The sequence below is a fragment of the Podarcis cretensis genome, assembly GCF_951804945.1.
Source record: "Podarcis cretensis genome assembly, chromosome: 4".
Taxonomy (NCBI): domain Eukaryota; kingdom Metazoa; phylum Chordata; class Lepidosauria; order Squamata; family Lacertidae; genus Podarcis; species Podarcis cretensis.
In genome coordinates, this window is record NC_137173.1 from 100475449 (window position 1) to 100498669 (window position 23221).

At 42.5% G+C, this 23221-nt stretch overlaps 1 protein-coding gene across 3 annotated transcripts in view; it reads right to left on the bottom strand.

The window, feature by feature from the left end:
* LOC307214296 (uncharacterized protein) overlaps window positions 1-23221 on the bottom strand; it is a 188150-nt gene that overhangs the window by 36461 nt on the left and 128468 nt on the right. Inside the window, exon 5 of one of the 3 annotated variants that reach the window (XR_013837882.1) lies at window positions 16027-16827. The exons of the other annotated variants lie outside the window; for them this stretch is intronic. The gene's annotated coding sequence lies outside the window, so the exon portion shown is untranslated. Of the gene's footprint in view, window positions 1-16026; window positions 16828-23221 lie in introns of those variants that run through there. 3 annotated transcript variants of the gene reach the window in all.

Below are 23221 nucleotides of genomic sequence, written 5' to 3' on the forward strand. Positions count from 1 at the left end.
AGCCTCCCACCTTTTCTGATTCCCCTGGCTGCAACTCTTCTGTTGAAGGGCAGAGTTATGTGTGCCAGTGGTCTATCCTCCACCCCAATGACTACTCCACTGCAATCAGGTGCGGTGGGGGCTATTAATCCTGTTGATCCCGTTGCTCTGTCCCAGCTCCTGCCAACCCAGCAGTTCGAAAGCATACCAGTGCAAGTAGATAAACAGGCACCGCTGTGGCAGGAAGCTAAATGATGTTTCCATGTGCTCTGGCTTCCATTACTGTGTTCCATTACTCCGGAAGTGGTTTAGTCATGCTGGCCACATGACTCGGAAAGCTGTCTGTGGACAAATGCCGGTTTCTTCGGCCTGAAAGCGAGATGAGTGCCACAACCCCATAGTTAGTTGCCTTTGACTGGACTTAACCATCCAGGGGTCCTTCTTTTTGCCATCAGCAAAACGTGCCACACAGGCAGAAGGTTGCAGAAGGGCATTTCTTACATTCTTAAAAGCTTGCAAAACACAATCAAAGTCTTCTGTCCCATTTTGATACTGTGTCCAGCATTCCCTGGGCCTCTGCTTTCAGTTACAGACTTCGTGCAGAGACAGTGCTAAGTAAAACACCTAGTGTTAGAAAGCAAATCAAACAAAAAACATCTATTGTGTGGAAGGACCTTTATTATAACGTCGATTTGGGGATTCTACAAAAGTCTGGCCTTCTAACCTCCTACCATCTCTTCTGCTGCAGCCCGTAACTAATAGCCAAACAACAGATGACACCCCCAAGGCTCTGTCTTTTGGCTGTCACTTGAAGGAAAGTGCCTGCAGGTAAAACAAGGGCACTGAACCTTCCTTTTTCGGGTGCTGGCTAGGAGTCCTGCTGGCATGAATGCCCTCTGCAGATGCATCAAAAAGAAACGATGAGCGGTATGTAGAGGGGGACCTAACAGGGAGAAGTGAGGAAAACAACAGAAAGGCATCAGTCAACCACTAATAAATGTAGATGAACGACCATGTAAATGGCTGCTTCGCACAATTATTTCGGAGTACATCTAAGATTTTTTAAGTCTAAACATGTAAGATGGAAATACAATGAAGAGGTATCTGAAGACACAAGTATTGCTCAAGTATTAGGGAACTGTGATTGGCTGAAGCAGTGGTGTGTATATACCTGGAATTTGCGTGGTCTTTACAGCAGCAGCAGCTGCTGCTTTCAGCTTGTCTCTTTCCAACCACAAGGTACATATCTGATCAGCCAGCTCCTCAACTGCAAGAGTGAAGTGTGCCACCGATATCCATTTGGCCAAACTGAGTGCTTCCTGAACCAGAAGTTGATAACCTCCTTTCCCCCCGTTCCCTGCCTACCATCCACATTCAGTGCCTCGGTTCTTCTGAACTGCCCAGCTTTCTCTCATTCCTCACTCTGCCACAGTTGTTAAATACTGTTAACAGTTGTGACATTTTGCGAAAATGCAAAGGAATGTGGAATCGGCATGTCACCCTGTTAATGAACAGCGCCGTTCAATGGACAGATCATAGCTAAAGAAAGAAAGAAAGCATCCTGCTGTAATTTCAACAGGATAAGCAATCAATCAGGCTGCCATAAATTCAGCTCCCAGAGAATTTGAAAGATTCCTTTGGGACCAAACCTTGCCAGGGTTGGGCATACACACATCTGCCAGAAGAATAATGTGGTAATTACCCTTCAGTCTTATTGTTTATCTTGTACACCATCTCCAAACACTTCTCACATAATATAACACAATTATGTTTTTGCTAGATAATCAAGGTTGTCATTCTTTATTTCACTTCTTTGAAAAGTTGCAGTAATCTTTGGGGTGCAGAAAAGAAAAATCCATAATGCATACATACACCGAGCTCTGTCAACAGCTATTAGCTGTGATGGCTAAGTGGAACCTACACATTCAAAGGCAGATCAGAATACTAGATGGGAGGACAAACCGGCAGAAGTTTGGGTTGCCTTGTAAGTCCTGCTTCTGAGCTCCCCAGAGGCATTGGCTGACACCATGCAGGATTTCATGGACTTTTGGCCTGATTCATCCAAAGGGCGGGGCTCATATTGCCACATAATGCAAAGCAATGGGCATTCACAGTATAGACCAGATGGGTGCAATGTGGCACCCATTAGCACCAGCCATAGTGGCCAGTGGTGACAAATGATGGGAGTTGTAGTCTAACAACATTTGGAGGAGCACCACATTGCCTCCTCCTGGTACAGACCAACAAATGAGATCTGCAACAGCCTGTTGCCTGTGGAGTGCTCCAGTTCACTGCTCATTTTGGAGAGTCAGCCATGCCCTCTGCCAGCATACTCCATTTCAGTCCTCCTCCCACATAGTTTTCCATTACTCCTTCCTCCACACCTGCTAGCAGACTCTGACTATTTCATGGCCACTGAGTATGCTCACAGCTCCTGAGTCTGTTGGTACCTTCCTTTTTGTGCATGGGGGGTGTCAGTCTGCCTAACAAAAGCATTGACATTCATGCCTGAACTCCAGTAATAAAAAAAAGTGATAGATAAGACCTTCTGCACTCATCCAGATGGCCTACCTTGCATATGGCTTGTTAGCATGCCAGGGCTCTGGCCTGGGCAGGAACTATACTGGCATCCTAATATGGCACACACAAGCAAGAAGATCCCATTTAAATTAAATGGCTGGTACATGGTAATTCACATGGATAATGTGCTCAGCATCCATATTTAAATTGTGCCGAAATTTCAATTATCCCAGCGGATTCACCTTTGAGATAGATGTACCTTTAATCTCAGTCCTCAGCTTAATCATTACCTCTGCTAGGAATGTTTCTCGTAGCATATGGTCTGATTTACACATCCATGTTCATGATTTGAAAACTGCAACTTCAAGAGTCGGCTCGCATTTTTTTACTAGGCCATCAAGCCCAGATAGGATGTCCACATCATCTTGGGGCACACACAGTGCTTTTCAGTACAGCTGGTTAACACTTTCAGTCATCAAGGGGAAAGTAATGAAGACTGTTGCCCTTGAGTGATATGCATACATTGGTTCTTCTTCAAAATGGGAAGCATAATGGTTCAAATTGCAGAACTGAGCTGAGAAATGAGATAAGGAAATGTTTGCTGCTGTCTTCAGGGACACCCTAAGTGATTCCACAACCGCACAGCAAAAGGACTGCGTGGTGTTTTCGCAAGAGGACCAATATCCCACTGGCTTCCAGGCAGCAGGCTAAGTCCCTCAGCTTGGAGAATTTAGCTAAGACGGCCTTAGCTTTGTATTTTAAAAAAGGAAACAAGTTTGTTGTATTAATATTTAAGCCAGGAATGGCTAACCTTTTCCGTATGGGGGTGGCATTCACCCTTGGCTGACCCTCTGGGGTCAGTATGGGTGTGACACATGCACAGTAAGGGTGCACATGCACCCTCACACACAGAGAAAGACGCAGCTTCCCCTTGCTGAGCTGATCCCTGTATTGCTGCTTCCTGCTCATCCTCACCCAAGGAATGGAGCTCCCGATCCCTCCCTGCTCATCCAATGAGTGACCTGGTCATTTGGACAACTCTCTCCTAATCTCTGGTGCTTGGCTGTCTGGTTTTGAGGAAGAGAAGAGCACTTGTGTTGCTCTTCAGGCAATGTGGGGAAAATTCCCTTAACGCACTGCAGTAAGATTTTCTGTGAGCTGCAAAGCCTGTGAAAGTTACAAAAGAAGTGAAGTCACGACACAGTCAGGGTGATGTTTTGCAGGGCCATCTTAAGCATATCCAGCGCTGTGGTGCAAAGATCCCTCCGGCGCCCCACCCCCCATTTCCCAGAGTTGTTGACCTTTTCCCAAGCCTCTGTGGGGATCACTCTCCTCCTGCAGAGGCTTGGGAAGGAAGCTGCACCCTTCCAACTATACGGCTGGCAGGCATGCAGCTTCCTTCCCAAGCCTCCGCAGGAGGAGAGCGATCCCCGCAGAAGCTTGGGAGGCAAGCTGCATGCCCCCCAGCCATATGGTTGGCGGAGCACAGCTGGCGGGCATGCAAGGAAAGGGGAGGCCGCTGGCAAAGCCACACAGCTCCCCCACTTGCTGGGGCGCCCCTGAGAGGCCAGCACCCTAGCGCAACGCGCCAGTAAGCCCAATAGGAAAGACGGCTCTGATGTTTTGGGTGCACAACCTCAACATTTATTTAAAGATTATTTAAAGATAATTATGAAAAATGTTGGACAGAAGTGAAAAGAGACTTAGAAATATGGTCTAATTTGAAGCTTTCCTTGTTGGGCCGAATTGCAGTTATAAAGATGAATGTATTGCCTAGAATGTTGTTTTTGTTTCAAACTTTGCAGATTGTGGACAAGATGGACTGTTTCAAGAAGTGGCAGAAAGATATTTCTAGATTTGTCTGGCAGGGCAAGAAGCCCAGAATAAAATTTAAGATATTAACTGATGTAAAGGAAAGGGGTGGATTTGCCCTGCCAGACTTTAAACTCTACTATGAATCAGCAGCATTCTGCTGGTTGAAAGACTGGCTACTTCTTGAGAACACAGACATTTTGGACTTAGAAGGATTTAATAATGCTTTTGGGTGGCATGCATATTTGTGGTACGACAAGGTTAAAGTACATAAAGCATTTAAAAACCATATTGTCAGGAAAGCTTTGTTTAATGTTTGGATAAGATACAAAGATTTATTGGAAAATAAAACCCCAAGGTGGTTGTCACCAATGGAAGCGAAAGCTTTCAAAAGAATTAATATGGAGTCTAAATGGCCAAAATATTGGGAAATTTTGGAACAAGAGGGAGACACATTGAAATTGCAGAATTTTGAGAAACTAAAAAACAAAGTGCGAGACTGGCTTCATTATTATCAGATAATGGAGGCTTATAAATTGGACAAGAAAATTGGTTTCCAGGTGGAAAAATCAAAATTAGGAACAGAATTGTTAGAACCTAAAACTAAGATTTTGTCAAAGCTGTATAACTTGCTGTTGAAATGGAACACTCAGGATGAAACGGTGGAGTCTGCTATGATTAAATGGGCACAAGATGTTGGACATAACATTATGTTTGCTGACTGGGAACAGTTATGGACCACCGGTTTGAAATTTACGGCATGCAATGCCTTAAGAGAGAATATTATGAAAATGATTTACAGGTGGTACATGACCCCAGTCAAGCTTGCAAAAATTTATCATTTGCCCGATAATAAATGTTAGAAATGTAAAGAGACTGAAGGTACATTCTTTCACCTTTGGTGGACGTGCCCAAGGATTAAGACTTTCTGGGAAATGATTTATAATGAAATGAAAAAGGTATTTAAATATACCTTCCCTAAGAAACCAGAGGCCTTTCTTCTGGGCATGGTCGGCCAATTGGTGCCAAAGAAGGACAGAACTTTTTTTATGTATGCAACAACAGCAGCAAGAATACTCATCGCAAAGTATTGGAAGAAGCAAGATTTACCCACTCTGGAAGAATGGCAGATGAAGATGATCGACTATATGGGACTGGCAGAAATGACTGGCAGAATCCGAGACCAGGGAAAAGAGTCGGCAGAAGAAGACTGGAAGAAATTTAAAGACTATTTGCAGAAATATTACAAAATTAATGAATGTTAGAATGATGTTGGACAGAAATTAAGTGGTTACCAGCTGTAATGTAAAGGTTGAGCAATAAGTTATAATAAGTTATAAATAAGTTATAATAAGGATTTGTTGAGTTAAGAATTCGAATTGGAATACAAAAGGGGGAGGTGAGAGGAGGTCTGGGAAATAAGTTTATGGAAATGAGTAATGGAAATTATATGTGTTTTAATTGTTCTTTTTTGCTTTTGTATTTTAGTGTTTTTATTATTTTTTGTGTATGTTTATTTTTTGTATTAATTGGAAACTATAATAAATATCATTAAAATAAAATAAAAAAACATTTCACTGTGATGCGATCGCTTGGCAGAACATAGGCACAACACTAGCTTAAATATGGGGTTTAGCTTAATACCAGAACACCAGGTTACAAGGTTTTGCTGTGGCGCTCCTCCTACTTCTCTCCTTAAACCTGGTAGAAGGAAAGCAAGCTTTTAAAATAGTGTTTTATGTGGTTGCCAGATCACGTGATTGAGCTAAACATGTTTGAATCTATCTAAACTTTCCCCCCACACACACCCAATTACCCTGGAACACCACTTTTGGGGGACTTACTGTGATCTGCCGTTTTGAGCTGGGGTTGTGGACTTAATGCTGGCTGAGCTTGGAATGGGTCACCTGAGCTGGAGATTTGTTGTGCCCTAAGCTGCTCATGCCAGCAGATCTTGCCATAGTATTGCCCCCTTAAACTAGGTTCCATAGTAACACACTAGCAAAAATTAAATAGGTATTCGTCTCCCAGTTGATTGCTCCTACAATTAGCATACATTGCCTCCAGCTAAACTAAAAATAAAAGTCATTTTCCTGAATTGGTGTTCAAATCAAATAATAAAAGAGGACAATAAGAAATCTGCCATGATTACAGGGGTCACCTAGAAATTTGCAGACTAACAGCAGGTTCTAACAGACTGAGGTTGAATCCTGGCAAGACAGAAGTACTGTTTTGGGGAGACAGGGGGCGGGTGAGTGTGGGGGACTCCTTGGTCCTGAATGGGGTAACTGTGCCCCTGAAGGACCAGGTACGCAGCCTGGGAGTCATTTTGGACTCGCAGCTGTCCATGGAGACCCAGGTCAATTCTGTGTCCAGGGCAGCTGTCTACCAGCTCCATCGGCTACGCAGGCTGAGACCCTACCTGCCCAGGACTGTCTCGCCTGAGTGGTACTTGCTCTACTTATCTCCCGCTTGGACTACTGCAACGCGCTCTACGTGGGGCTACCTTTGAAGGTGACTTGGAAACTACAACTAATCCAGAATGTGGCAGCTAGACTGGTGACTGGGAGCGGCCGCCAAGACCACATAAGACCTACATTGGCTCCCAGTACATTTCTGAGCACAATTCAAAGTGTTGGTGCTGACTTTTAAGGCCCTAAATGGCTTCAGTCCAGTATACCCGAAGGAGCATCTCCACCCCCATCATTCTGCCCGGACATTGAGGTCCAGCATTGAAGGCCTTCTGGCGGTTCCCTCACTGCAAGAAGCCAAGTTACAAGCAGAGGGCCTTCTCGGTAGTGGCACCCACCCTGTGGAATGCCCTCCCATCAGATGTCAAAGAAATAAACAACTATCTGATGTTTAGAAGACATCTGAAGGCACCCCTGTTTAGAGACGTTTTTTATGAATGGTGTTTTAATGTGTTTTTAATCTCTTGTTGGCAGTCGCCCAGAGTGACTGGGGAAACCCATCCAGATGAGCAGGGTATAAGTATTATATTGTTGCTTTATTTAGAAATATCTGGTGTGCAGCACAGGAAGCTGTTTGTTATCAAGACAGACCACGGGCCCATCTAACTCATACTGGCGGTGACTCGTAGGGTTTCAGACTGCAAGTCTTTCCCTGTCCTATCTGCAGATTGAACCTGGAACCCTTTTCATGCAAATCATGTGTTCTATCACTGAACAACAACCCATTTTAAACACATTTACCCCAAAATTAGCAACAGACAGCAAATGCTGATGTTAAATGTTTGTATTAAGAAATGCCATCTATTAAATACTTTACAATTCTACTAAATAACATAAACCTCAGTAACAGAAACAGGTTTTCTGTCAGCATAGCAGCCTTGCAGAGAATAGTGTTGAGGTCCTTAATGAGTTACTTAGAAGTACTTAGGGCTTCATTCTCAGTATGAGCTTAACTTGTTAGGGTGATACTACATTAACTTAAAACACTTTCAGACTGTAAGCTTCATGGGAGCAGGGAACTAGGGCTGCCATACGTCTACTTTGCTCTGGATCTTAGACAAGTCCATTGAAAAATCACATTTTTTGGCGTTTTTCTAAAGAAAAGCTCAACAATTTCAAGGTCTTCCTAAAAAGCTCAAGAACTTTTGGGGTGTTCTAGTTTTTCCTTTTTGAAATATGGCAACCCTATAAGAAGCTTCATTTGTATTAACCACTAGCCATAGCAATAAGATAAAATATACTGGGTATAGAGCTAAATAGTTACGCTATGCCACTGGCAGGGGACATGTTCAGCCTAAGTGCTTGTCTTACAAGTACTCTCATATAAGTCTAAATATCCTCATGTATGCCTGTGGCTACCATTTACTTCATGTGGGAAAGTAAAGTTCTTCACTTGGGGCCAGCACAATTGTCTGGGGATGTCCTACACGGTGTCTCCTGACCCTTGGTGGCCCAGCCACCATGCAAGAGAACCAATGGGGGAAGCAGAAATGTTCCTTCTCCACCTTCTGAAATGAAGGTCCAAGATTAGCAAAAGGGACATTCATTTCCACTGCCCCCCTCCCCATTACACACACACACAAGCACAATCCAGGAGCCTAAACTAAGATGCAGGAGTCAGCAAACTTTTTCAGCAGGGGGCTGGTCCACAGTCCCTCAGACCTTGTGGGGGGCCGGACTATTTTTTTATTTATTTTTTTTTAAATAATGAACAAATTCCTATGCCCCACAAATAACCCAGAGATGCATTTTAAATGAAAGCACACATTCTACTCATGTAAAAACACCAGGCAGACCCCACAAATAACCCAGAGATGCATTTTAAATAAAAAGACACATTCTACTCATGTAAAAACACGCTGATTTCCGGACCATCCGTGGGCCGGATTTAGAAGGCGATTGGGCCGGATCCGGCCCCCGGGCCTTAGTTTGCCTACCCATGTCTAAGAGGAATGTTCCACCTCCTTTCTCAAACTTGATGGGTTTTCATCTTTTGAATAGTAACACTCACCCTCTGGTTCATTTCATGTGGGACTCTGAATGAACTTGGTAGAATTAGGGCTGTGGTTTAAACTGTTTCATTTTCTGTCAGGCTGGCGCCTCAGGCAGCATCTCAGTTCCCCACCCCTTTGACTTCCAGCGACATCCCCCTGCTATTCAGAGCAGCTTCTTTTTACATGGTGTCAGTATTATAATGGTTTACCAATAATAACATTTCTGTTTCCGCTTGATTTCCCAAACGCACACTTTGGGAAATAGAACGGAGAAGTGTAGTAAAAAGCTTGGCAAATGCAATTATTCCGATGGAAGGAAATGTGACAGAGCTCTAAGTACTTGCACCATATTAGAAAAGAGAAGTGGGTAATTGTTCATATGACAAGATAGAAACCAGGCCGGGACCACCTGTCACCTAGAATGCTGAATGGAGCCCACCAGCCACAGATGGTCACTCGTTGGGGGTGCTAAATGAATGGCCGTTTAACCCTTTCTACCATGTGATATATTGGATCTATGCCCTGCCCACTCTGCCCCACCCCCAGAACCCTGTATACTCCACCGGGGGCAATTGCCCCCCTCCAATCCTATTAAAAAAAAAAAAGTTGGCATCCTAGATTTAAATCTGTTAACAGAGGTCTTTGCTTCTTTGCACAGATGGTGATTTTGTATACCGAAAAAGGAACAAATGTTCTCAACTTTACATTAATCAAATTCATGTACCCTATAGAGACTTTTCACAGGTGGAGAGTGGGAAGATAGCAATTGCTACTACTAATTACTATGAAGTTCAGACTCATAATGCCCCCCACCCCCGCTTTCTCGGACCTAACAATTTTTTGAGAGTAGTATTATGTGGCAGCAAAAAGGATGCCTCTTCCAAATCTCGATAATTGAATCCTATAGTCTAAGCATTAGTATATAAATATTACAACATCTACAAGTTTATGACTTGGGTTGCTTGACATTTGCTTTTGCTTTAGCGCCAAAGTAAGAAATCAGCAGGAGGCTCGCAAGGCAGTGCTCTAAAAGACAATATTCAGTCCAGACGGGGAGAAAAAGATTACAGAAAATAAAAAAGGTGAAATTTCATGCTTGAATGTGTCATGGTATGAAGCATCGATACACTGGGGGAGGTGTCTCTTTTTTAAAATACAGGGGTTAAGTTACCCCAGCTGATCAATGGGTATAAGCTACAGCCTCACATCAGAACTATCACAAGGGTACATAGTCTTTTAAACTGAATAGATTAGTTAACTCTAAATGCTCTCTAATCACCCTGTTCATGGGGCCATCCTCACTTCCTGATAAGAAACTAAGGTCGGTGGGGAGGACAGGGCCCTAATTCCAATCCTCCAAAATGGCCAGCTAGCACTCCTGAGTCTGCTATTCCCTCCATAGTCCCTTTTCATTCTTTTGGCAAGTGGGGACATCATGCATTGCCCCACCCCCCAATTAGCTGGATTTGGCCCAGAAGCATGCATTTCCCGGTCCTTCAACAAATCCATGGCTTTGATGGTAACTATCTAATTGAGTAGCTGTAGTTCTTCTTGACTGATTAATTTGGAATCCAACAATGATGTTTTCTGTATTAAAGTTCTTCTTCTTCTTTGGCGATCACTTGTAGCCGAGTAAGATTGTCTTCCATAAACATGGTTTTAACAATGAGTCCGTAAGTGACTGTGGAGGCCAATTCTGGATCCACACGTCCTACCACAGTGGGGACATAGGTTTCCAGGCAGGAGTTGATCATGGTGAGGGTTTGCCAAGTGTGCCTTCCTCTTGGCATGTTTCTCCCTTGTGTTCTGAGTTCAAGTGTCTTCAAAGTCCATGACACCTTTGGTAAAGACTGTTCTCCAACTGGAGTGCTCGCAGGGCAGTGTTTCCCAGTTGTCGGTGTTTATACTACATCTTTTTAGATTTGCCTTGAGACAGTCTTTAAAACTCTTTTGTTGACCACCAGCATTACGTTTTCCATTTTTAAGTTCAGAATAGAGTAGTTGCTTTGGAAGACGTTCATCAGGCATCCGCACAACATGACCAGGCCAACGAAGTTGATGTTGAAGAATCATTGCTTCAACACTGGTGATCTTTGCTTCATCCAGTACACTGATATTCATTCGCCTGTCTTCCCAAGTGATGTGTAAGATTTTTCGGAGACACCGTTATTAAAGTTAAGGCATCGTGCACACTGGACTGGAGGAACACTGATTTTTCTTTGACTATTTGTGTTTATTATTTGTGCGATGGAAGCAATTGGACCAAATTGTGGGCTTTCCCTCATCCAAATAGCAGGTCAGTGAGGTCACCTGCACCTGGGCCAAAACCATCTGTCCTCCACACTAGGGTCCCATTCCAGATCAGGAGTGGGTGAAGGCAACATTGGCAATTTCTTGAGGGGAAACTATGTGATTGAAGTAACATGTTTAGCCCTGAGATGCTTGGTGATGTGGGCTTTCCCTGACGTGAACCCAAATAAGTTTTTTACATGCAGGGTAGGTATTTATTTATACAGCTTGTCAACTAGTCCATTCATTTATATTCTGCATGTTTCACAAATTTGTGCTCAAAGTAGTTCAGAGAAAATAAATAGCCCACACTTAGAAATACATAAATAGCAAAATCATAAATCATGATAAAGGGATGGGGAACCTGTAACCCTGCAGGTGTGACTGGACTACAATTTTCATTCTTTCCCAATCCTGTGTTAAACAAATTGCCCCAAGCAAAGGAAGATACTTCAGGATACAACAGTGTGTAATGAAAGGAGGCAGGTAACCATTGATGGGAGGAGAGGGATGTTGCAAATACACAAGAACCCTCCCCCTTCTAATCTCGTCTGTGGCATGGAGAGCATGGAGTGGATCTACCCAAAAGTCCACTTTCAAGGGCTGAGCCCTTTACTGTCAATCAATCACCCTTCTGTTAAACTAGTTTCAGTACAGGAATATCAAGAGCATTAGTGGGGGGTGGGAGTGGGGAGAGAATTCAAGCCATCCATTTCCCCACCTGCAGCTCAAAATGGTACCGCCTTACAGGACATATGCGATATCAGGCTGCTGGCTGCTCTTCTAAGCCAGACATCTTTTCAGCTCACAGCTGTGCTACACAATCTTGCTGCATGCGAGTTTTCCAAGTGTCATTCTTACATGGAAGATTGCAGCCGTAGTGGATGAAAAGGCGGGCGCTCTCGTTCCCCCCCTCGGTTTAGAATTTCCTGAGATTAAGTAGAAAGTGGAAAATACACAGTGGTGCATCTTTGGGATTTAGGTGTGTATATATATTACATAGCTTGTAGAAAGCCTCAAAGCATTATTGCAGCCTATAAACCATGTTCTTACAGAGTGACTAGAGCCATATTGAAGTCTCCTGCAAGAAATGAAGTCCTGATGATAATCTTTACTTCATTGACTGTGTATTTTTTTGCTATCTGTTTCCCTGCCAACTTTCCCATTCTCTGTTTCAAATGCTCTCTCTCCCTGCTAAGATCTGGGGATTCATAATGTAATGCTCACATCTGGGTAATTCAGACTCTGTACTGATTATCCCATTATGCTCTGCAAGACTGTAACTCAAGCCTCATCTTAACAGAAAATGCTCTTTTAAGAGTTCCTCTTTTTTGGGGGGGTGGAGATTATGCTAAGGCTTTTATAATTCTCTGCATTGCAGAAGGTGTAAATAATATATAGTTTAGGGTGAAGACAGATGTAGGATTTTAGGAGCAGTCAGTCACAAAAGGGTCTTCATCTGTAGTATGTTCATCTTCACAACTTGAACATACCAACTCCCAGTCCTGCCTGTCACACCATGTGGGTGGTGGGTGGGAGCCTCGTGAAAACTGTCTATAAGCTACATATGTAAATCGTATCTATTTCTATCTATCTTGCAATATGCATTATCTTTCATCCTATTTTAAAAATCACAAATATATTTGAAAGCATTCCATATCAAGATAATGTATCCTTAGGAAATAAAAGCAAACTATGTGTTTAGGATTAGAGCTGGTGTAGGAACTAAGAGTTCTGCTTTGAAGAGACAAGTCTTTCTTTAAAATAAAACCTCCATCTTTTCTTTACTAGGTAGCCTTAGGGCTTATCCATACTTCCTCTTCTCCCTCTGCTTTCCCCTGGGGAAAGTGCTCTTTAGTGCTCAATCGGAGCAAACAGCAATTCAGGTTTCCAGTGGGTTTTCCCAGGGGAAAGTAGCAGGGAAAGCAGAAGTGTGGATGAGCCCTGAATTACACAAGAAGGTCCTAATTCCAGTTCAGCCCTGATTGGCATTTAAGCTACCAAACTGAGTATTGTCCCCACTCTGTCAATGTGAGTCGTGGTACTGATAACCACCATGTTGCAGGTTTGATCCCTGTATGGGATAGCTGATTATTCCTGCCTTGCAAGGGGTTGGACTAGATGACCCCCAGGGTCCCTTCCAACTCTACAGTTCTATGATCCTATGATTCTATGTCTGAGACACATAAGATGTTTCCCATAAAAACATGCAACGAAAGCGGTAGCCCACTAAGAGTCATGTGCAGTGGCTCAGTTCTGTAATTCAAGCAATGCCCTGCTCCATTTTGTTTCCTCAAAAGCATCACAACTGTATTGCCACACACAAAAAAAACCACACTGCTGCATGTGCGCGCAGACACATATTTGCTTGGCTTAAAACACAGGTGTGACTCTTAAGAGGGAACCTGTGTGTTTTACAAGCACCGTTTAAAAATACTGCAGGAGCTTTTTTTGTGGGGAAGCAGTGCTGCAAACATAATTAACATGCTGGCCCATTTATTTTGCTGTCTCTCATTACTTTATACAGCTCCATAGATACTCCACAGAATTTCTTTTTCTGTTTTAAAGGAAAATGTTGATACAACTTTTAACTGCAGCTGCATTGCTATTCACCAGTAATAATTGCTACTGGGGAAGCAAAATTGTTTAGGGAAAGCAGCTGATATAAATATACTGACATTCTGTGCCAACAACCTCTATCTTTAGCCATAGGCAAAGAAGGTCAAGGATATAAAACAAAGAGCAAAAACTCAATTGCACTGCAGATTTAGCTACAGACAAAGGAAGGGGAAGGAAGATTCCTTGGCCAATGCAAAACCGTGCACCGTCTGAACGCTGTCACCTTTCTCATGTTCTTCCTTTGTTGCCAACTTGTATCATTGCCCATATTTTAGAAAGTTAATCGAGCAGTTGTGAATTACCCATGTTCAAGGGCATCTCCCTTGTCTTTTGTCCAAACAGGAGTATCCTGTTTGCTGGGCCTCCACAAGCAACAGGCCGCTTTCACTAATCCACTTTTCTTGAGGACCGGCACATTCCAAGTACAGCACATCACAATGCAAAGAGAAGCCATCACCACGCAAAGCTCCATTTGCAAGCAGGGATGCCAAATGAGCAAACAAGTGGCCTGCTTTGGGCCATTTAAATTTAATGATCTGGATCATTCTTCCCATGGAAGGTGGAAAAACCAAGGCTGAGCTTGCCAGCTTTTCTCATTGGATGGCTCCAAGTCATGCAGCATATTTATAATTAAAACCAAGTGCCATTAAAATTACATCAATGCCATAACAGTTACTGCAAAACAGTATCAGATTCCCCACAACTATTCCCTTGCCTGCCTATAGGAAATGCTGCACGGTTTCTACTTTGTGGCAAACATCAGCATGTATTTAATTTCACATTTCACTCTAACAGCAAACTTTGAGCATGTTATGAGATGCGCTTTATGAAATATTGAGGGGGAACATGAAAGCACTGCTGTTTTCCATGGTTAGCACCATTTCTCAATAAGGTTAATATTATTTCGGCTTGTCACAACCTGCTGAGGAAAACAAAGAGTGTTGTGGCACCTTAAGTGGGTTACATTGGCACGAGCTTTTGGAGACAAGAGCCTCCATGAGATGAATGAATGCAATAAAGGAGCTGATAGGTTTATTTGCATATACATGGAGTACAGTGAAGAATCAAGTCAAGACGAGAGTTAAAGATAAGGACAGAGGAAGCTTTATCAAACTCAGACAATTTGTCCATCTACCTCAGTGATCTGAGTACTGGCAGTGGCTTGCTCCACAAGGGTGTTTCTTAGCCCTCCGCAGAGATTGCACTTGGAACCTTTGGCAACAAAGCATTGCTCTAGCCCTGAACTAAGCAGGATGCTAGGAGAGTATTCAGGCAGTGATTCTTTGCAGGACTATCAACGTGGTACATGCATACAACGCTGTCTATATTTTCATTTGTGAAATGTTAGGAGATATCAACAATAAATCATAAAACACACCCTGTCTACCTCCCCACCTCCTAAACAATCAATCAGTTAAAATGTGTGATCTGAAAAGTTGTGGCAATATCTTTGGCCACAACCAAGTGCCTATTCCTTTTGGAAACAGAGATGGCTCTCTCAACATGCCGGAGAACAGGCACTAAACGTAAGCTTTCTGTTGTTCTAAATTTCCATTTTAATGTGCCCTCAGATTACATTGATTGTATCATCTAAGCTTTACCACTGAACCACTGGGGTGAGACTTCCTATTGGCTGTCCAATAGTCAAATGATTACATTGCCACACAATACCAACACACTGAAACTGGTGTCAAACTGACTTTATCTCTTAGAAAATTAAGCTCCATTATCTTGCACAATGCAGACTTTTTATGATAGCAGCATGGCAAATCTAGAGGATGGTTGTCAGTAGATAATCATACCTCATGGGAATTATGGATATTCGGCTAAACCTTATGTCTTTTTACTGCTGTAGGGAAATAGTTATATTATGACAAATACACGTCTAGTGGATTACTTACATTCTCTTTTTTTGGCCAAAAGCTGCAGTTTTCAGAATAATCTGGCTAGATCACCTTAACATGGCACTGCTTACCAAGGCCTCTTTAGGTGTTCAGCACAAACCTATGAAGGGGCTCTCATACACCTGTAGACATTGGCATTCAGCTAAAGTGAGCCCCATGCATGCACATATATGTGAAGCCCCCCCTTCAGACTGGCACGAATCATGCATGAGACTTCGGACTGACACATCCTTGTCCATGAGCACCTCTTCACACATTCATAAAGATGACTAATGAGGGCTGGTCTCTGTTATTGTCCAAAGGTTGCACATTCACCCATCAGTTACTGAGTGAAATACACATTGAAGTTTGCATTTAAAATGGTGTTAGCTGACTAAATATGACACCAAAAATGTTGTCATTGTTGAGTGCTGTGCTGAAACCTGCACTCTGTTTTTTTCTTCCCATGTGGGGTGAAAAAAAAAGACGTATGGGTGGTTGTGGTTGTTGCCTCATTTGCAGGAAACTACAGAATTCCTGTACAATTTTGGTGGGTACTAGGCTGGCCTTACCTTATTGTTATGAGATGGTGGGGGATAATGTGCGTATTGTTCTTTCCATTGAAGATTTCTCTTGAGTTCTGCACCCTTTCCAGCTGCTTGTGAATCCTGATCTGAAAAAGCTCCATGACATCTCCCTTCAATCAAGGCATTTTTGCTCAATCCTAAGAAAATTATTTTATTTTGAAGAGATGCAATCCAATAGATACTTTTTTGAGATCCAAAATACCTGAAAGCAGCCAATATTCTTACTCTCAAGAAGCTGATGAGTAGGAATCCTTGAAGAAAGCAAGGTATGTTTTATTGTGTTGTATCTTCAACATGTTCTATTGGTGGTCAGAATGATATGGTCCATCTTGAAGCTTCAGTATCCAAGTGGAGGCAGGATGCTCAGTCACAGTTGACATGAAGGCATTACACAAGGTAAATGATTCCATTCTTTCAATCCAATCCAGAAGGAACGTTGGTTCACTTTATGTGGAATTCCCTCACTCAGGGAACCAGCCAGGCCCAATTTCTTAGTTCTTATGTCAGCAAAAAGGCTGGGTTAATTGAGGGCCTTCAGAGTACTGAAGCTGTTGTGGCTGTAGCAGCTTTAGAAGCTGCCTTTTGCTGCCTTTAATTGTTTTATTTGTTGTTTTATGGTGGATTTAGAATGATTTGTCTATAGAATTCCATCTTGTAAGCTTCCTGGAGGACCCTGCAAAATAAGTGAATAAATGCATGAAATGGAGCTCTGCACTGCTAGAAGAGATTAGAAGCCATTAGAGGAGAAAAAACCCTTATCTCACACTGTGTACAGTTGTGGAACAGATCCCACCCCAGTCTTTGGGCACATGACACTCCATATGCACAATACAATGCATGCAATGTGTGTGTGTGTGTGTGTGTGTGTGTGTGTGTGTGTGTTTATTACCTATAATTACGTGTGTGTGCTACATTTACTAGTCATGGACCACATCTTCATGGATATCAGGCTCTTGAATATCTCACCACCACATGTCCTGCTTCTTTCCCAGGCAAGTGGTCCCCAGTGTATGGTCTGAAAGTCCATGAGGCTGAAGTTAAGTAGGTCTGAGACTAGGCAGTGTCTAGATGGATGCCTGCCAGGAAATAACACCTTGAGTTCCATGGTAAAAAAAAAAAAAAAGCCGGACATAAAACCATAGAACTGGAGAGCTGGAAGGGACCCTGAGCAAAGCCGGATTTAGGTTTGATGAAGCCCTAAGCTACTGAAGGTTTATTTACTGGATAAATAGGAACCGCTGTGGTGGGAAGGTAAACAATGTTTCCGTGCGCTCTGGTTTCCATCCCGGTGTTCTGTTGCACCAGAAGCAGTTAGTCCTGCTGGCCACATGACCAGGAAAGCTGTCTGTGGACAAACGCCGGCTTCCTCAGCCTGAAAGCGAGATGAGCACCACAACCCCATAGTCACCTTTGACTGGACTTAACTGTCCAGGGGTCCTTTACCTTTTTTACCTTTTTTTTATGACTGAGCTGAGCAGGCCTAGGATCCAGCCTAAGTCTTCCCTCCATGTTCCTGCCCTCAGGAAGCCCCTTGCTATACGATTGCTCTCTGTATTTCTGATGTTCCAATACAGGGCTTTAAAGAAACAAAACTGTCCCTTCCTGTGTCTATTTTTCTCAGAATTTCCTTCCCTGAAAATTGTTTGCAGAAGTTGACATCACATATAATTTTGTTGGGTTGCTATAGCAATCGCGATGGGACCCAAAAGCATAAAGGATGCAGAATTAATCTGCTCATGTAGTTGAGCTTCATAGAGTGTGCCCCCTATGGAGAGAGCATAGTAATTATGCCTTGTTCACTAGGTTTTCCATTGCACCTTTCAAATTACAGGTGTCAACACTGATTCCTGCCCCCCCCCCCTCGGGTTGAAAATCTGGAAGAAATAACAATCGCCTTCATCCTTATGAGCGAAAGGAAAGTGGGTGTTTTACATTTACGATGCAACATAGACATCTCTTCTCTAATCGTTGCAATCCCCCCTCCCTTTTTTTTCCTTGTTGCCTTTTGCATCCACCCTACCTTTACCTTACCTCCAATTCAAACTTGATTCCCCCTCCCACTTAATCCTCATAACAATCACATGAGATAAATTAGGCTGGGAAACAGTACTGGCTCAAGGTCTTCAAATCCAGACACCCCAAACTGAGCCCCCACCTCAGTATCATAAATCAATGCCATACAACTGTGAACAGTCATGGCTTTCCCTAAAGAATCCTGGGAACTGTAGTTTGTTATGGGTGCCGAGAGCTGTTTTGATATTCCTATTTCCCCCACAGAGCTACAATTCCCAGAGTTCCTTGGGAAAGAGGCATTGACTGTTAAACCATTCTTAGAACTGTAGCTTTGTGGGGAAAATTGGTGTCTCCTAACAATTCTCAACACCCTTAAGAAACAGCCAATTTCAGAATTCTTCAGGAGAAGCCTTGACTCTTTCAAGTGGTATGGTGCAGGTCTGGCTTTAGTCGGGCATTCAAAAAACAGTAGTTTGTAGACCACAGTCAAAAGAAATGTGCATAATATTTCAGAGCAGGAGAAAAGTAGGGAGCCCAACACGTTCTATTTTTAAGTCCTATTTTCCTCTGCCATTCTAAAAAAGGTCTGTCTTAGCTTTAAGCAATGTTCCTTCTCTAGCAAAAATGAATATTGGCTGTGATTATGCACACAGTACATAGCTCTAGAAGCATGGCCTGTTGCTTGCCCACAGCACCTGGCAATGGGAGGCACACTGCTAAAGGCCTCCTGAAATGAAGAGGGCTTCATTCCTTCCTTTGCTAGTGCCAACACTTGAAAAGGCCCTGTTGCACCATTCATTCACCAGTCCCTGCTTTGACCTATCACCATCACCCCTTCATATTTTGCCCTGTTGCCTGGCAGGGGTGGCCTTGTATACTTCTGGAGTCCTCCAGCTCTCGTGGCTTATAGCTGTGAATCTGTCTTATCGTTTTCCCAAAGCCATCTAAGCTAGCAGCCACCATCTGTCTTGAGGTAATGATTTCTCGAGTTAATTATAGCCCTCCTCAGGCATTGTCTTTAAGAGCAAAGGAAACGGGGTGGGATCAGTGGGGACAAGTGTGCTAGTTCTGCCCCAGGCAAAGCAGAGAGAGCCTTGTGTACTCATGATGGCACATTTTAGCACCTGGGGAAATCAGGGTTTAAAAACATGTGGGAAGCCTCCACCAGTTGGAGAGCCATGAGAATAGGGATGTTGGCTGGTGCGCACATCCCCAAAGCCCACCTCACATGGTTGCTTGGCTAGTAAGAATTGCATCTCTGAACTTACATGCTTTACATTGTCAGCTCAGCACCATTGTTTAAGCACCTAACCAAAGAACGGCTGGTTCATACATCCATGTACATCAGGCATTTTTAAAAGTATTTAATTTGTGCAGTATCTGTTTAGAATTCTAGCAGGGATTTCAAATACTGTAAAATCTAGATGAAGTTTGCCAGGTTCCTGTTCAGCAGAAACATGAGAGGAAATTTGAAGAAAGCCAAAAAGAGTTTTGATAACTGGAAATGTATATAACTTTTTTTTTTTTGGGGGGGGTGCTTTACACCTATGATTTGAATCTAGGTACAAATGAAGGCACATTTGTTACTTCAGTTCTGTGACATTTCCCCAAATTGAGGTTGGGATTGTTATTTTGTTGTTTAGTCGTTTAGTCGTGTCCGACTCTTCGTGACCCCATGGACCAGAGCACGCCAGGCACTCCTGTATTCCACTGCCTCCCGCAGTTTGGTCAAACTCATGCTGGTAGCTTCGAGAACACTGTCCAACCATCTCGTCCTCTGTCGTCCCCTTCTCCTTGTGCCCTCCATTTTTCCCAACATCAGGGTCTTTTCCAGGGAGTCTTCTCTTCTCATGAGGTGGCCAAAGTACTGGAGCCTCAGCTTCACGATCTGTCCTTCCAGTGAGCACTCAGGGCTGATTTCCTTCAGAATGGATACGTTTGATCTTCTTGCAGTCCAGGGGACTCTCAAGAGTCTCCTCCAGCACCATAATTCAAAAGCATCAATTCTTCAGCGATCAGCCTTCTTTATGGTCCAGCTTTCACTTCCATACATCACTACTGGGAAAACCATAGCTTTAACTATACGGAGCTTTGTTGGCAAGGTGATATCTCTGCTTTTTAATATGCTGTCTAGGTTTGTCACTGGTTTTCTCTCAAGAAGCAGGCATCTTTTAATTTCGTGACTGCTGCCACCATCTGATGTTATCATGGAGCCCAAGAAAGTAAAATCTCTCACTGCCTCCATCTCTTCCCCTTCTATTTGCCAGGAGGTGATGGGCCCAGTGGCCATGATCTTAGTTTTTTTGATGTTGAGCTTCAGACCATATTTTGTGCTCTCCTCTTTCACCCTCATTAAAAGGTTCTTTAATTCCTCCTCACTTTCTGCCATCAAGGTTGTGTCATCTGCATATCTGAGGTTGTTAATATTTCTTCCGGCAATCTTCCACCTTTTTTATTTATGTTATTTTACCTTGGGAGTATTCTTTTTTCTTTCTTTCAAAGGTACACATTTCCATCCTTCATTCCCCAGGACTCAAGATTTCCAAAGAGAGATCCCATGCAGGAATTGACTAAACCCAGACTTTATTTGCTTTTGCAAAGCTGATAAATACATTATGTGTCAATTTCCCCCTTAATTTATTGATATCAAGATTACGTAAATTTTTAAAGTGCCTTCTTACACTGCACTGGTAAGGAGTATGTGTTATTGTTGTTGTCACTATTTTTTGTATGTATTGGTATGCCAGAATGAGGGAAGCGAGGAGACAGAATCAAGGCAAGAGTGATTTTTGTCTGCTTTAGTTTTACTTTTTTGAGAGAAAGGACTATAGACTCACAATAGTTTGTGCAGGGTGGGGGTCTAGGGTTCTGTGAACGATGGCCAAAGCATTTGCTCAGAGGCAGAAGTGCATCATTATTTAGTGGTGAGGGGCTTTGCATATGCTCAAAAGTACTTTTATTGTGTATTTATGTACTGAGAAGATTTATATCCAGCCTCCTGGCTACAAGAATTTAGAAGAAACCATGAAGGTTTGTGTAAAAGAATAAAAGTGGGGGATAGGTTTCAATGGGGATGGCAGAACCTGCATTCGTAGAGTTTCTGGAATGAGAATGAGAAGAGAAATGAGGAGTGGATTTTGTGTGAAGAGAAAACTGTGTGTGCTCTTGGTTGTAGTTAGTTGGTAATGGAGGTGAGATCAGGCTTCATTCCAAGGTGCTGGAGCTCTTCAGTCTTTCTAGGAGGTAGGCCATCGCTCAGTATGCTTGTTTCTTAATTCAAAGTACAGTGGTACCTTGGTTCTCAAATGCCTTGGTTCCCAAATGCCAAAAACCCAGAAGTAAGTGTTTAGGTTTCAAACATTTTTCAGAAGCCGAATGTCCGATGCAGTTGTCAACTATTTTTTCCAGGGCGCCTGCACCAATGAGAATCTGTGCCTTGGTTTTTGTTTTGTTTTTAAAATATATTTATTTATTTTTCCAAAAAACAAAAGAAACATCAAGACAACACAGAAGAACAAAAACAACACGGACTAATTAGTGAAAAAAGAATAAAGAAGAAAGAAGAAAATTAAAAACAAAAACTCCAGTTTTTAAACTCACATTTACAAAACTTTCTTTCTTGACCTCCTCACACCTCCCTTTTTTGTGTTCCTCTTTGTCCAATTGGATACAGCAAATCCTTACCCTCCTTCAAAACTCATTTCTAATTTTTATAATCACTTTTGAACATTTTGGAAGTCAAACCGACTTCCAGAACGGATTAAGATTGTCGCTTTTGTTTTTGCTATTTATTTTGCGTTTTTCTTTCTGAGGCTTTTTCAGTTTGTTTGTTTTTGTGACTGTGTGGAACCCAGTTGATTGTGTGACTGCGGAAATGGATAAAAGCAATCCAAACAATGACTATCATCAGTGCAGGAAAGAATTTTTTAAAGTTTTAATTTTTATCATCTACAATACTGTACTGTTTTATTTATTTTATAGTATAGTACATTGATTATTGCTTTCATTTTATGGATCAATGGTCTTGTTAGATAGTCAAATTAATGCTAAATTGCTGTTTTAGGGCTTGTTTTGAAAAATCTGGAATGAATTAATTCATTTTGTATTACTTTTTTTGGAAAGCACGCCTTGGTTTGGGAACACTTCGGTTTTGGAACGGACTTCCAGAACGAATTAAGTTTGAGAACCAAGGTATCACTGTATATGGGGAGGGAAGGGAATGCAATTGCTCCAAGGTGAGGAGAACACACTCTGCATATGCTCTGGGGCTGTCTTATTATTTAACTTTTATTTCCATTTAAAATTTTATTTCCATTTCAGAATTCTCTGCAGTGAATTTACTGACTGGCCTTGGACCAATTACTCATTGGCATGCCTCAGCATTCTTCAGATTTAAAATGGGGCAGATTATCATCTAAAAATGATGCAGTTCATCTATGTTTTTAACAGGTATTGACTTGTTGTGTAGCCTGTGGCTTCCCTTAAAGCTTGAGCCATCTGGGGCCATCTGCTTACATACACTTTTGGGTTTCTGCAGTTTCTTCTAGCGGCACCTTTGAGTCTCATTCTTTTCCGTTGTTTCTGCTTGAATTTGGGGCATCCTTCCTAAGCAATTTCAGCGTGACTGTGTTTCTGTCAAACATCTGTGGATGTGTCGAATCGTCGTTTCAGGAACCCAGCAGCAGCTACCTCTAAAGTGACTCAGCCACTTCCATTTGCATTTTACATTTTCTGAGAGGTAACTCAAGCCAGCCAAGACAAGGGAATTAGTTTTGAATTTTTCACCCCTCCTAGACTATGTAACTCATGAAAGGGAACAGAGAGAGGAAAACACACATACGAACTTTCTTGTGTTTGCTTAGATTAAATTAAACAACAGGGGGGAAAATGAAAATGCTAATGAAATAGGCTGCTGGGCTCTGATAAGTGACTCTGAGAAACTTCAAATGTTTCCATTAGAGTAAATCACTCTATTTTACACCATTGACACATGTTATCTGTTCAGCCAGTGCAACACAGTGCCCTTTTGTTCTGTGCCATGTTGTGGTGGCCTG